The 14,586-nt window shown below is 42.5% G+C and overlaps 1 protein-coding gene across 2 annotated transcripts in view; it reads right to left on the reverse strand.

Annotated features, from left to right (window-relative positions):
• LOC124146094 (matrix metallopeptidase-21-like) overlaps positions 1 to 14,586 on the reverse strand; it is a 140,540-nt gene that overhangs the window by 101,879 nt on the left and 24,075 nt on the right. The window contains exon 1 of one of the 2 annotated variants that reach the window (XM_046516176.2): positions 7,164 to 7,395. The exons of the other annotated variant lie outside the window; for it this stretch is intronic. The gene's annotated coding sequence lies outside the window, so the exon portion shown is untranslated. Of the gene's footprint in view, positions 1 to 7,163; positions 7,396 to 14,586 lie in introns of those variants that run through there. 2 annotated transcript variants of the gene reach the window in all.

A 14,586-nucleotide genomic window follows, 5' to 3' on the forward strand; every position in this document is an offset into this window, starting at 1 on the left:
ACACGAGGTTGAGGTTTCTTTGACATTTAAAAAAAACATAGTGTTCAACAGTGACTTTTGTTCGCTTCTTTATATTTATTTTTGTCACAAAGACAATGTCTGTGTGCGATGCCATGGCCTATTTTCTCTATAAATGATCGTCCGCCCGCTCACATTTCCCATCCACGCGTCACGTCTTTTTTAACCAATGTGGCAACATGACACGGGCTAGTAATTCAAAGCAAAGCATCACCGGTATCACGTAACTCCATGTCAAGTCAGCTTTACGTTGCGTCGTGTGGACAACACAAAGATCCCGCGTAAATGAGACGATTTCGCTCAAACAATAAAAGTATGATAGGAGTATTTAGGCTTATGATGTCCTGGTAACTGTGCATATATCTATACCGGGCAGTAATGGCTTGGGTTTGTTTCGTTTCGTTTCATTTCGTTTTTGTATTTTTGGGGGGATGTTGTTCTACCCATATGATGACGGCCTGTTGAAAATCGTGCCAGGGTCCGACAAACCAGTGATTGATATTATGAGCAACGATCCACATCGTCGAGGTGCGATGACACCCAATCTAAAATGTACCACCTGATTCATTTACTGAGTGAGTGAGTTGGGTTTTACGCCGCTTTTAGCAATATTCCAACAATATCACGGCGGTGGACATCAGAAATGGGCTTCACTAATTGTACCCATGTGGGAAATCGAACCCGGGCCTTCGGGGTGACGAGCAAACGCTTTAACCACTTGGCTACCCAATCGCCCCTGCTTCAATCAGTCGCGCCTAGTCAGTTACGCATTGTACAGATAGAAAACCTCTATGCTACAGGTATCACATAGGTATAATTGACAAAGGTGATTTATAACATGTTAAGCATATCTCAGGATAGCATAAGTTCCATGTGCCATTCCCACGCACTACATGGTGACTAAAATTAATTGGTGGGGACGTTGATAATTCTTTTGCTGACTTGGCAGCGGGTCTCATTTCATTTTGGTAAAACCTACGAGCTCGAGTATGGTGCTTACAAACCCAGAAACATCATCGGGGCGAACCGGGATTCGAACCCTTAGTCATACGTTTCTGGCGTGATGGGTTCAGTTATGAAGACATGTTTACTATGACAGGTTAGTATGTATACAAAGGACCAGAAAAGAGTTAAATTAGGTTTTGAATTTTGAATTAAACATTTTTCAGTTATGAATTACATAATGCTACCTGTACCAGGTATCTCAGTTATTGGTATAAAGCATAATTATGATTACAAAATGTTATTTTAATACAAAGGGTGTCTTAATTACGAATGACTAATGTCCTCTGTCAAGGGTTATCAAACATAATATATTCTGAATAACGATTAGCTAATGACCTCAGTTTCTAAGCAAGCCGAAAGGTTGGTTGGTTGGTTGGTTTGTTGTTTAACGCCGCACTCAGCAATATTCCAGCTATATGACGGCGGTCTGTAAAAATCGAGTCTGGAACAGACTATCCAGTGATTGATATCATGAGCATCGATCCACGTAATTGGGATCGATGACATGCATCAACCAAGACAGCGAGCCTGACCACCCGATCCCGTTAGTCGCCTTTTACGACAAGCATAGTCACCTTTTACGGCAAGCATGGGTTGCTGAAGACCTATTCTACCCCGGATTCTTCACGGGTCTAAGCCGAAAGGGAATCGGAGTTTGACAGATCGAAAAAGAGCCGCTCCGTACCAACACATATAAATTCCACCATGTGAGGGAGAGGGTGTGTGGGTTTATTGCCCCTGTGAATGTTATTTCACTTATATTACAATACAATATTTGAAAAAGTTTACGCCACACCCACTTACGGAATACTGTCTCCTGATTGGTTGATAATCGAATGATTTGGGTTTGTATTGCAAAATTGCGCTGGACCATCCCACTGATTTCGAACTGTTGTGTACCGTTTGTGTATATGATTAAATAAGCAGTCTGTGAAGTTATTATTGTTGACATGTGTATTTAAAAGAATTGACTTCACCACGTTCTTGTGTTCATGGGGGCGGTCGGGTAGCCTAGTGGTTAAAGCGTTCGCTCGTCACGCCGAACACCCGGGTTCGATTCCCGACGTGGGTACAATGTGTGAAGCCTATTTCTGATGTTCCACGCCTTTCGCTTGAATATTGCTAAAAGTGACGTGCAATCATACTCACTCACTCATTCTTGTATTCATGGAGTTTCCGGTGGAATGTGGAAATAGTCCGTCAGTGTTTACGTCATTTCAAGAATACAGTCTCGTGAAAATTGTCCTGGCAGTGTCGGGTCAGTGTCCACTCCTATTATACTTTCAGCTCCCTGTGAAGTATACACTGTCTGACTGAATGTCTTCGTAACATAACAAGCTCCTGTGAAGTATACACTGTCTGACTGAATGTCTTCGTAACATAACAAGCGATGCCGTATAACGTCTTCACAGGCAAAGGTGCCTCCGTCTTATCTTGGAAATTAACTTTGTTTTGTCAAGATTGTTTTTTCGAATTGAGTTCGCGAAGTACAAGCTCGACATGCAAATGTAGGAGACAGGCGATACAAGCATGATACGACCTTCTGAGTCGCGTGCCACCGGCGGGAGGTTCACGAGGCATCGTGTGTGATTGTGTTATCAGGAACCGCCAACAGTGATAGTGCTGCCTTCTAAAGAAACCATTCATCCCCTATACATCTACCTACGCAATGCCCTCCACGTCAATGCCGTCGCATTATCAAATGTGAATGTTAAAAAACAGCGTAAACGAAACTGATAGTAAAACGGGAGACTTTCAACGAAGTCATGATCAGGACTTGCGGTCCATTTACAGTCTGCATCTTGTCGGTGCAAATAAGATGAGGAGAACGGCCCTGTTTTTAATCGAAAAAAGCGACATGAAGGTTTAGGTAGACTATCTGGTAAATAGGTCAGCATTAGATACATATATCAGACATTCCAATAGATAGCGGCCAAGTGAAATGATTTCGGCAATGTGGATCGAATAGAAACGTGTGTTTTTTTGTTAAGGGATAGACTGACATACTGACCTCGAAACAGAGTGTAAAATACGGTTTTAATAAAATTATCAATAACGGAACTCTTAATTTCAGGTGGTGCTGAAAAGAGGGGGAGGAGGATATTTTCTGATAATATATATATATATACTTTAGGGTCTGTAAGAGAGATTCAATTGAAAAAAAAGAAGTTTTTGGTCCAAAAGAACTACTTGACATCATTTAATTGTTTTAATTATTTTAGCCTTATAACATTTACAGAGGACTATTGAAGAGGACATGGTGCACAATAGAGTGAGATTCGACCCCTGCTGTGGGGTAGAATCACCCCGACTATGGTGGAGTTTGTGGTGCCTGATGGTCTGTCGTCGAAATATCATCATTTACTGAAGCCGTGGTGACCTCAGGCGCCGCAATTCGATTCGGTTCATGTTTCTAGGTTTGTAAGCACCACGCCGGTTCTCGTGGGTTAACGTCGAAGACCTGCATGAATTCGGGCTTTCCTCCCACATTAAGTTGACACGCCTGTTCAAAGAGGCGTTGAAACCAACTCACTCACCCTACGAAGACACGTGAAGGTATGGCAAACTATTACACCGAGCTGGATACTTTGAGTAAAGGCTGTCTACATATGGTCGTGGTGGCATTTGTAACTTGTAACAAGTAATGGGACAAAATGAGAATCTGTAGATCTGTTCGGGAAATGAGAAGGAGGAATTACCTGTTCCCGGGACGGAAGGGACTGCTAGCCAACTATTAACTAAAATAGGACAGCGCAACCGTGCACTAGTAGAGTGTCGTCCATTGTGTTGGATGTAGGTCGCAAATTAGCAAAACCATTACTCCTAGAAACTTGTCCCCACTTAACAGTGACGCTCAAACATTCCAATACAAGATAGATTCTGCCAATAGCAAAACCTGTATTCATTTCATTTACAACGGAAGATTTCGTGTGCTTAGTTATTTTGAACAAAATTCCAGAAAGAAATAAGTACATATTTCCAGAAAATAACTTGAAGTAATATTATGATGATTTCATTCAGATATCCTTAATGACGATGTTTAAGATGTCTACATGGTTCCGAATAACATCAGAACTTCCAGAACTCCTGGCAATAAAAAAAACAACACATATTTGTTTGCTCCTTAACGCCGCACTTAAGCTATGTGATGGCGGTCTGTAAATACTCGAGTCTGGACCAGACAATCCAGTGATTGACATCATGCACATCGGTCTACGCAATTGGGATACGATGACATGCATCAATCAAGCCAGCGAGCGATACCACCTGATCCCGTTAGTCGCCTCTTACGACAAGCATAGTCGCCTTTTGCGGCAAGCATGGGTACTTTCCTTGGGATTAGTTCTAACCCGAAATTCCAACCGGCTTCATGACTTGACCGCCTGATCCCGTTAGTCGCCTCTTACAAGCATAGGCTGCTAAAGACCACTTCTAGCCTGGATTTTCAAGTGACACCAATACTCAACCTAAATGAAACAGGTGTGTACATCGGGCAATCTCCATGCTTCTAGCCGCTACAATATGCTAATTATCAATCATGTTTGTATTTTATGTTTGCCACAGAGACTAAATGTTAGAGTATATCTTATCCCGCTGTCCCATATTTCTTCTTCTGCCACAGGTCATGGCCTCTGATAAATTCAAGATAGCCCTGCTGTCGTAAGAATTCCCTCAGTACATATGTTTACATCATACGACATAATTTACAAATATATACATAATCTTAGATCTTGTGTTTACATTTGGAGATTTTACGAGTTCTTTGGGTGTAAGAAAGAGACTGGTTTCAGTGCTTTAATAACGGTAAGGTCTTATGTCCACGTGACTCGTAAACAAACACGTCGCTGCTTTGTGTTGCAAAGGTAAGCTGTTTTGAAACAAATGCGATCAAAACATATTTACAGAAAGATACAATTTATCTAACAAACAAGAATTCATTTATGAGGTGAGGTGAAATAGGGTTTAACGTCGCGTCCAAGATTATTGCACTTATATAGCGTGTGCGTGTGTGTGTGTGTGTGTGTATGTGTGTGGCTGGTTGTATTAGTTCGGACTGATGCCGATTTATAGCGCTTGCCCACTGAGATACCATGCCTCAGTTTAACATACCCTAATAAGACACCGTATACTGACTCCGAGCCGACCAGTCCTTGTTTTAGCCCTTTTAATGCCATACGCCAGACAAGTATTTGGCATTTGACAACGTCTTTTGGCATCACGCGGCCGGGGATCGGACCCCGGACCTTCCGTCCTCCAGGCGGACGTTCTACCATTAGACCACTGAGGTGGTCCAGAGTTCTATGAAAATTGTGGCATTTCATAGATTACTGGTGAAATATATCTAATGTGTACTTATGAAATACTATGAAAGAATACTCTTTATAGATTTTGCGTTAAATATGATGAATTAGTCTGGTAACACATTGATATTCCGATTCACGATTATGTATAGCACTACTGGTATGGTTTTAATACCATTAATTACTATTTATTATATTGGATAACAATGAAACGGTTAATTCTTAACGAAGCTCACATAAATGGCGTGTTCAGTAGGTGCCCTCCCAATCTGCAGGGACCCGGGTGGCCCAGTCGTCCGAGGCGCCGCAAGCGTAATTCGCTTTGCAGAGTTGCGTACCTTGGGCGCGCCAGAAGCCTATGATCTGGGCTTCGGGGGTTTGTTCGCCCCGATTATCTTTCAGGTTTGTAAGCACCATACACATGCTCGTTGGTTTCACCAAAGTTGTAAACGTCTTAGACCTGCATCACTTTCCTCAACATTAAGCTGACACGCCGTGATATAACTAGAATATTGTTCAAACCCAACTCACTCACACCTAATTTGCAATGGTGAAACAATCCCGTAAAGGGTCGCTGCTTTGGAATATTGTAGTGAAAGTAAATAATGACCGGAAAACACCGTTGTCATCAGCGGGACATTCCTTGCGGACCTAACGGAAACTTGTAAATGTTCATGGAACATTAGACAGCATCTATGTGACTGAGCTGACAGTACTATCGGACAAACCAGACGCAATGAACTGGAGACGGTAGCAGTGCTATGTTGTCTAGTACTCACTGTTGAGCAACCCTCATGACGAGCGTCTAATCTCGGACGTCTGCTCCAACGTAACTGTCGTCTGTCACGCAGACGACACTATTGCAGACGGCTCTCCGTGGGGTCGCACGATTAACTTGAAACACCTACCGCGACAGACTAATATATACTCTGTGTCTGTGTGAAAACCATGAGAAGGTGTTGTAAACTGTCCGTGTAAACACTTCGCTTCGTTATATCAAGTTTACAACTGATGGTACACAGTATAGCGCTGAATACGCGTGTTCTGCTGGTGTGTAAATGTTTCTGTTCGCATGGAGGGTTGTGTATACCCAATAAACTCGTGCCGTGTGCCCTTGATTTTGGATCAAAACACGACAAATAGGTCGGAATACCATACTTGATCTGACACGCACTTTAAGACAGACCCCAGTGCACTCAGTCTGGCACGTGCACTTCGGTCTGCATCAGACACGCACTTGGAGTTCATCTTCATCGTGAGCACGCGTTGCCTGCTCAGAACGAGTCGTAAGGGTAAGATAGGGATTATAACGTGACTGCAGACAATCACGTTTCGGTCGACCATGACATTAAACGCGTTCGTCATTTATTCCTAATGCTCAGGTGCACGTGTATTTGGCACATAGAATAGCGCAGCGCTGTGCAGAAATAGATTGGCTGTACAGCATTTACCATTTTAAGTTATATAACATCGGATATATTATATAACAACATAATTGGGCTTTGCGGACAGGACCCCGTTTTTATGTTTTTATGTATGTTGAACGCTTTAAGCATTTTGACGACACATCCGGGATGAAGAAGTCAAATATATTGTTTAGCAAGTCATCATTGTTTAGATACAAATATACAATACAACGCTGATGTTGGTTGAATAAACTCCTTCACATAGGGAAAAATGGTGTTTTCAAATTGCAAGTAAATACCTTTAAAAGTTTGTGAAAGTTGTTTTAAGTTAAATTGTGTTAAATTGTTGTCAAGTAATTTAGTGTGCATGAAGTAGGTATGAGGAGGCCCCGGAACGCTGTGGAGGACTAGGGAAAGTAAGTGGAGAGCTTACCTGATGGATGAAGACAGGTACCTGTTGGTCTCCTTGCTGGTGCAGCTGTGAGCGATGCGGCGGGATGGGCAAGTGGTCTGTCCCAACAAGGATCAATATTGTGCCTCCGGCAAAATGACCCACTTCTCTAGCTGGAGACTACGGCGTCCGGGGGATGGCGATTGGCTCGTTTGTGGACCATTCGCAGAATAAATTCCTTTGCCGGACAAAACATCGAAGTATCAAGGGTTCCAATCCCAGGCTCCAAGAGAGAGCACAGCACCAATGATTGCTAAGGACCCGCGCCGAGCCTTAGAGCGTACCCCGTTGCTGGTTAGACTAGCACGGTACGGTGCTCCTGGTGAGCCTTCCCTTTAATTCCTCGTTGTAACCCGACGCCAAAAGTTTAGATTCCAGATTAATTAGCCATATCGATAAAGTTACGTATCGCGAAGCCCGCCTTACAACTAAAAGGAAACTGGAGATGTTGGCAGTACGGGAGAAGGGTAGGGGGGATTGGGGGGGGGGGGGGGGGGGGGGGGGTGTCGCGTTACGGGAGGGACATTGGGGCTGGGAGAAATGGGCCGTGACTTGTACTTGGAATCACGTCTATACTACGCGGCATAAACACCTGAAGAGTCGTATATGGTGTCGTGAAACAATGAATTCTTGTAAAACATATGGTCAGAACAATGGCAAAAATGCGGACAGGAAGTAACTGTGGGGTTCTGATGAGTATTTCGGGGAGTGCTGGAGTGGCAGAACTTGTCACCCTGTAAGTCTACAGAAGAGAAGGATGGGGATTGATAGCTAAAAACACGAGTACACATAGCTCTACACGTATCCACGCAGCTAACAACACTAGAGATTACGTAGCTATACTCGTACACAAACTGGTAACAACACGATAACACGTAGCTATACACGTAACCACGCAGCTAACAACACGAAAACAAGTAGCTATACACGTAACCACAAAGCTAACAACGCGAGAATACGTATCTATACTCGTTAACACACAGCTAAGAACACGATAACACGTAGCTGCACACGTAACCACGCACCTAACAAAACGAAAACAAGTAGCTATACATGTATCCACAATGCTAACAACACGAGAATACGTAGCTCTATTCGTGAACACACAGCTTACAACACGATAACACGTAGCTATACACGTATCCACACAGCTAACAACACAAGAATACGTAGCTACACTCGTAACCACACAGCTAACAACAAGAGAATACGTATATAGCTACACTCGTAACCACATTGCTAACAAGAGAATACGTAGCAATACTCGTAACCCCACTGCTCAAAACACGATAACACGAAGGTATACAAGTATCCACACAGCTAACAACACAAGAATACGTAGCTACACTCGTAACCACACAGCTAACAACAAGAGAATACGTATATAGCTACACTTGTAACCACATTGCTACAACAAGAGAATACGTAGCAATACTCGTAACCCACTGCTCAAAACACGATAACACGAAGGTATACAAGTATCCACACAGCTAACAACACAAGAATACGTAGCTACACTCGTAACCACACAGCTAACAACAAGAGATACGTATATAGCTACACTCGTAACCACATTGCTAACAACAAGAGAATACGTAGCAATACTCGTAACCCCACTGCTCAAAACACGATAACACGAAGGTATACAAGTATCCACACAGCTAACAACACAAGAATACGTAGCTACACTCGTAACCACATAGCTAACAACAAGAGAATACGTATATAGCTACACTCGTAACCACATTGCTAACAACAAGAGAATACGTAGCAATACTCGTAACCCCACTGCTCAAAACACGATAACACGAAGGTATACAAGTATCCACACAGCTAACAACACAAGAATACGTAGCTACACTCGTAACCACACAGCTAACAACAAGAGAATACGTATATAGCTACACTCGTAACCACATTGCTAACAACAAGAGAATACGTAGCAATACTAGTAACCCCACTGCTCAAAACACGATAACACGAAGGTATACAAGTATCCACACAGCTAACAACACAAGAATACGTAGCTACACTCGTAACCTCACAGCTAACAACAAGAGAATACGTACCTACACTCGTAACCACATTGCTAACAACAAGAGAATACGTAGCAATACTCGTAACCCCACTGCTAAAAACACGATAACACGAAGGTATACAAGTATCCACACAGCTAACAACACAAGAATACGTAGCTACACTCGTAACCTCACAGCTAACAACAAGAGAATACGTAGCTACACTCGTAACCACATTGCTAACAACAAGAGAATACGTAGCAATACTCGTAACCCCACTGCTCAAAACACGATAACACGAAGGTATACAAGTATCCACACAGCTAACAACACAAGAATACGTAGCTACACTCGTAACCACACAGCTAACAACAAGAGGATACGTATATAGCTACACTCGTAACCACATTGCTAACAACAAGAGAATACGTAGCAATACTCGTAACCCCACTGCTCAAAACACGATAACACGAAGGTATACAAGTATCCACACAGCTAACAACACAAGAATACGTAGCTACACTCGTAACCACATAGCTAACAACAAGAGAATACGTATATAGCTACACTCGTAACCACATTGCTAACAACAAGAGAATACGTAGCAATACTCGTAACCCCACTGCTCAAAACACGATAACACGAAGGTATACAAGTATCCACACAGCTAACAACACAAGAATACGTAGCTACACTCGTAACCACACAGCTAACAACAAGAGAATACGTATATAGCTACACTCGTAACCACATTGCTAACAACAAGAGAATACGTAGCAATACTAGTAACCCCACTGCTCAAAACACGATAACACGAAGGTATACAAGTATCCACACAGCTAACAACACAAGAATACGTAGCTACACTCGTAACCTCACAGCTAACAACAAGAGAATACGTACCTACACTCGTAACCACATTGCTAACAACAAGAGAATACGTAGCAATACTCGTAACCCCACTGCTAAAAACACGATAACACGAAGGTATACAAGTATCCACACAGCTAACAACACAAGAATACGTAGCTACACTCGTAACCTCACAGCTAACAACAAGAGAATACGTAGCTACACTCGTAACCACATTGCTAACAACAAGAGAATACGTAGCAATACTCGTAACCCCACTGCTCAAAACACGATAACACGAAGGTATACAAGTATCCACACAGCTAACAACACATGAATACGTAGCTACACTCGTAACCTCACAGCTAACAACAAGAGAATACGTAGCTACACTCGTAACCACATTGCTAACAACAAGAAAATACGTAGCAATACTCGTAACCCCACTGCTCAAAACACGATAACACGAAGGTATACAAGTATCCACACAGCTAACAACACAAGAATACGTAGCTACACTCGTAACCACATAGCTAACAACAAGAGAATACGTATATAGCTACACTCGTAACCACATTGCTAACAACAAGAGAATACGTAGCAATACTCGTAACCCCACTGCTAAAAACATGATAACACGAAGGTATACAAGTATCCACACAGCTAACAAAACAAGAATACGTAGCTACACTCGTAACCTCACAGCTAACAACAAGAGAATACGTAGCTACACTCGTAACCACATTGCTAACAACAAGAGAATACGTAGCAATACTCGTAACCCCACTGCTAAAAACACGATAACACGAAGGTATACAAGTATCCACACAGCTAACAACACAAGAATACGTAGCTACACTCGTAACCTCACAGCTAACAACAAGAGAATACGTAGCTACACTCGTAACCACATTGCTAACAACAAGAGAATACGTAGCAATACTCGTAACCCCACTGCTAAAAACACGATAACACGTAGTTATACACGTAACCACACTGCTAACAACACGATAACACGTAGTTATACACGTAACCACACAGTTAAAACACGATAAGACGTAGCTATATACATAACCACACTGCTAAGCACACGAGAACATCCGTAGCTATAACTCTGCTAACAATAAGAGTATCAGTAGTAGCAGCAGTTATCGATGTATGAGCAGACAGATAGGACGACAGTGGGTAGATTGTCGGGGACATAGTAGAGTAGTGGTGGCAGTCGTGGTTGTGGTGGTAGAAGTAATAGTAGTAGTGGTAGTAGTAGTAGTAGTAGTGGTAGTAGTAGTAGTAGTGGTACTAGTAGTAGTAGTAGTAGTAGTAATGGTTGAAGTAGCAGTAGTAGTTGTAGTTTGTTTGTTGTTTAACGCCACAGCTATATTATGGCGGTCTGTAAATAATCGAGTTTAGACCAGACAATCCAGTGATTGACATCGTGAGCATCGATCCACGCAATCAACCAAGTCACCGTGGTATAGTACTAATGGCAGTAGTGGTAGTAGTAGTAGTAGTAGTGGTAGTAGTAGTAGTAGTAGTAGTAGTAGTAGTAGTAGTAGTAGTAGTGATAGTAGTAGTAGTAATGATGGTTGTAGTAGTAGTGATAGTAGTAGTAGTAGTAGTAGTAGTGATAGTAGTAGTAGTAGTGATGGTAGTAGTAGTAGTAGTAGTAGTGGTGGTGCTGATGGTGGTAGCAATAATAGTAGTAGTGGTAGAGGTAGCAGTAGTTGTGTTAGTAGTGGAAGTAGTAGTAGTAGAAGTTATACTAAAGGAGCAGTAGATGTGGTACACATTTCACAAATTTACAATCAGTCAGTTACGTAACGTTGGTTTTGCTATTCATGCCACGTTATAGTTAAACCGCAGAGTGATTTCATTGTATTCTACTGTAAAGGTGTCATGTCTACCACGTGTACAGGAACAACGTGAAGGTGTCATGTCTACCACGTGTACAGGAACAACGTGAAGGTGTCTTGTCTATCACGTGTACAGGAACAACGTGAAGGTGTCATGTCTACCACGTGTACAGGAACAACATGAAGGTGTCATGTCTACCACGTGTACAGGAACAACGTTAAGGTGCCTTGTCTACCACGTGTACAGGAACAACGTGAAGGTGTCTATAGTCTACCACGTGTACAGGAACAACGTGAAGGTGTCTATAGTCTACAACGTGTACAGGAACAACGTGAAGGTGTCTATAGTCTACCACGTGTACAGGAACAACGTGAAGGTGTGGTGTCTACCACGTGTACAGGAACAACGTGAAGGTGTCTATAGTCTACCACGTGTACAGGAACAACGTGAAGGTGTCATGTCTACCACGTGTACAGGAACAACGTGAAGGTGTCATGTCTACCACGTGTACAGGAACAACGTGAAGGTGTCATGTCTACCACGTGTACAGGAACAGCGTTAAGGTGTCATGTCTACCACGTGTACAGGAACAACGTGAAGGTGTCATGTCTACCACGTGTACAGGAACAACGTGAAGGTGTCATGTCTATCACGTGTACAGGAACAACGTGGCGGCGTCTATAGTCTACCACGTGTACAGGATCATCTAGTTATCATACAGACCCCAATACAAATACATCCAATACAGCCCATGCAAGTCTATGATGTTTGGTAAGTCTAGATTACTGCAGTATCTGAAAATGAAGACAGTTTCTGGGCTCCTCATTATTATATTTTTATCATGATAATTTAACAACTTTTCTGTAAGATATGTTCATTTCAGAGCCGAGATGTAACTCTTAGCATCATCTGTCGCGGGGCAGTCTGCAGGTTCAAGGTTTAACATCTTTAGAGACACGACAAGGGACATCTGCTCGGTGTAACACATGTTCATCTCTTTGAACACCGGCAGGTTAGTAACAACCACGCTGATCAGAAGACGTTTTGAATGAAAGAAAATAGCCAAATATAACAATATCAGAACCTGTATCACATGTGGTTTCCATTGTAGTCGTTTCATGAAGTCCTACTGTTTAGTCTGCTATCCTGTCGTGAGAGCTGCGTTCTTGAACCAGGTATAACCGAATGTCGTCAGTCTTTTCTGTAACGTGATTATGTGTGGGAGGGAGGTTGGTTGACTGAGCGTGTAGTCAGGGTGTGTTATCGCCCCCATATCGGGTTACCGTCACCGGACAGACGAGGCGTGGGACGCTGATTTATTCATCATAAATACTTTTTACGTACATACTCCTCGTAAATATGTCACGATTTCTGGTGTTGAAGTAAACAATATGTCAAATAAATGCTAGAAATACGTGCTAAATAAAAAGGAATAGATATCACGTGTTGATTTTTTTTATAAACACATACATTTAATTTATATCTTCAAAACATTATGAATTTTCCTTGTTCAATGAAAATACATGGCTGTGAACCAGGACCCCCCACATTGGAGTAATAGCAGTAGTGGTAGTAGTAGTAGTAGTAGCAGCAGTAGTAGCAGCAGTAGTAGTAGTAGTAGTAGTAGCAGTAGTAGTAGTAGTAGAAGTAGCAGCAGCAGTAGTAGTAGTAGTAGTAATAGTAGTTGTAGTAGCAGTAGCAGTAGCAGTAGTAGTAGTAGTAGTAATAGTAGCAGCAGTAGTAGTAGTAGTAGAAGTAGCAGCAGCAGTAGTATTAGTAGTAGTAGAAGTAGCAGCAGCAGCAGTAATAGTAGTAGCAGTAGTAGTAGTAGTAGTAGCAGTAGTATGGTTTTACGCTGCTTTCATGGTGGGGGGGACACCACAAATGGGCTTCACACATTGAAACCATGTCGGGAATCGAACCTGGGTCTTCAGCGTGACGAGCTAACGCTTTAACCATTATGCTACCGAACCGTCCCAGTAGTAGTAGTAGTAGTAGTAGTAGTAGTAGTAGCAGTAGTAGTAGCAGCAGCAGTAGTAGTAGCAGTAGCAGTAGCAGTAGTAACAGTAGTAGTAGTAGTAGCAGCAGTAGTAGTACTAGTAGTAGCAGCAGCAGAAGAAGTAGCAGTAGCAGTACAAGTAGTAGCAGTAGTAGTAGTAGTAGCTGTAGTAGCAGTAGTAGCTGTAGCAGCAGCAGTAGTAGTACTAGTAGTAGTAATAGTAGCTGTAGTAGCAGTATCAGTAGTAGTACAATAGCAGCATTTAACTGAAGACGTCCTCTCCTTAACGACTGACCAGGTGTATCAACCCTCCTAAAACTCCCCCCTCTGATAACCAGCTTGTGTTGCCTCCACCTGGCCTGTTGCTGTACCTATCAGTCTTCATGATTGATGTGGGTTTGTCTGAAACTTGAAGACTAACTCAATAATCACGTTGAATAATAAGTCTGTTCGTGGTCTCTGACAGGCCCCTCGCTGTAACTAATAGACACATTCACAATCGTATTTCCCTTGAACATCAAAGGCTTCCCCGACGTGCTCCATTTTGGGCGTGACCGCGATGTTAGGAGTTTATCATAGTCTCTGTAGGGAGCTTGGCTAGACATTGAATCTTGCATCACTGAAGCAGTTGGAGATGAGGTCACTGGGTTGACAATGTAAAGGTGACGTCAACAAAACAGAT

The sequence above is a fragment of the Haliotis rufescens genome, unplaced genomic scaffold (assembly GCF_023055435.1).
Source record: "Haliotis rufescens isolate VD_foot unplaced genomic scaffold, xgHalRufe1.0.p SCAF_12, whole genome shotgun sequence".
NCBI classification, from domain to species: Eukaryota; Metazoa; Mollusca; class Gastropoda; order Lepetellida; family Haliotidae; genus Haliotis; species Haliotis rufescens.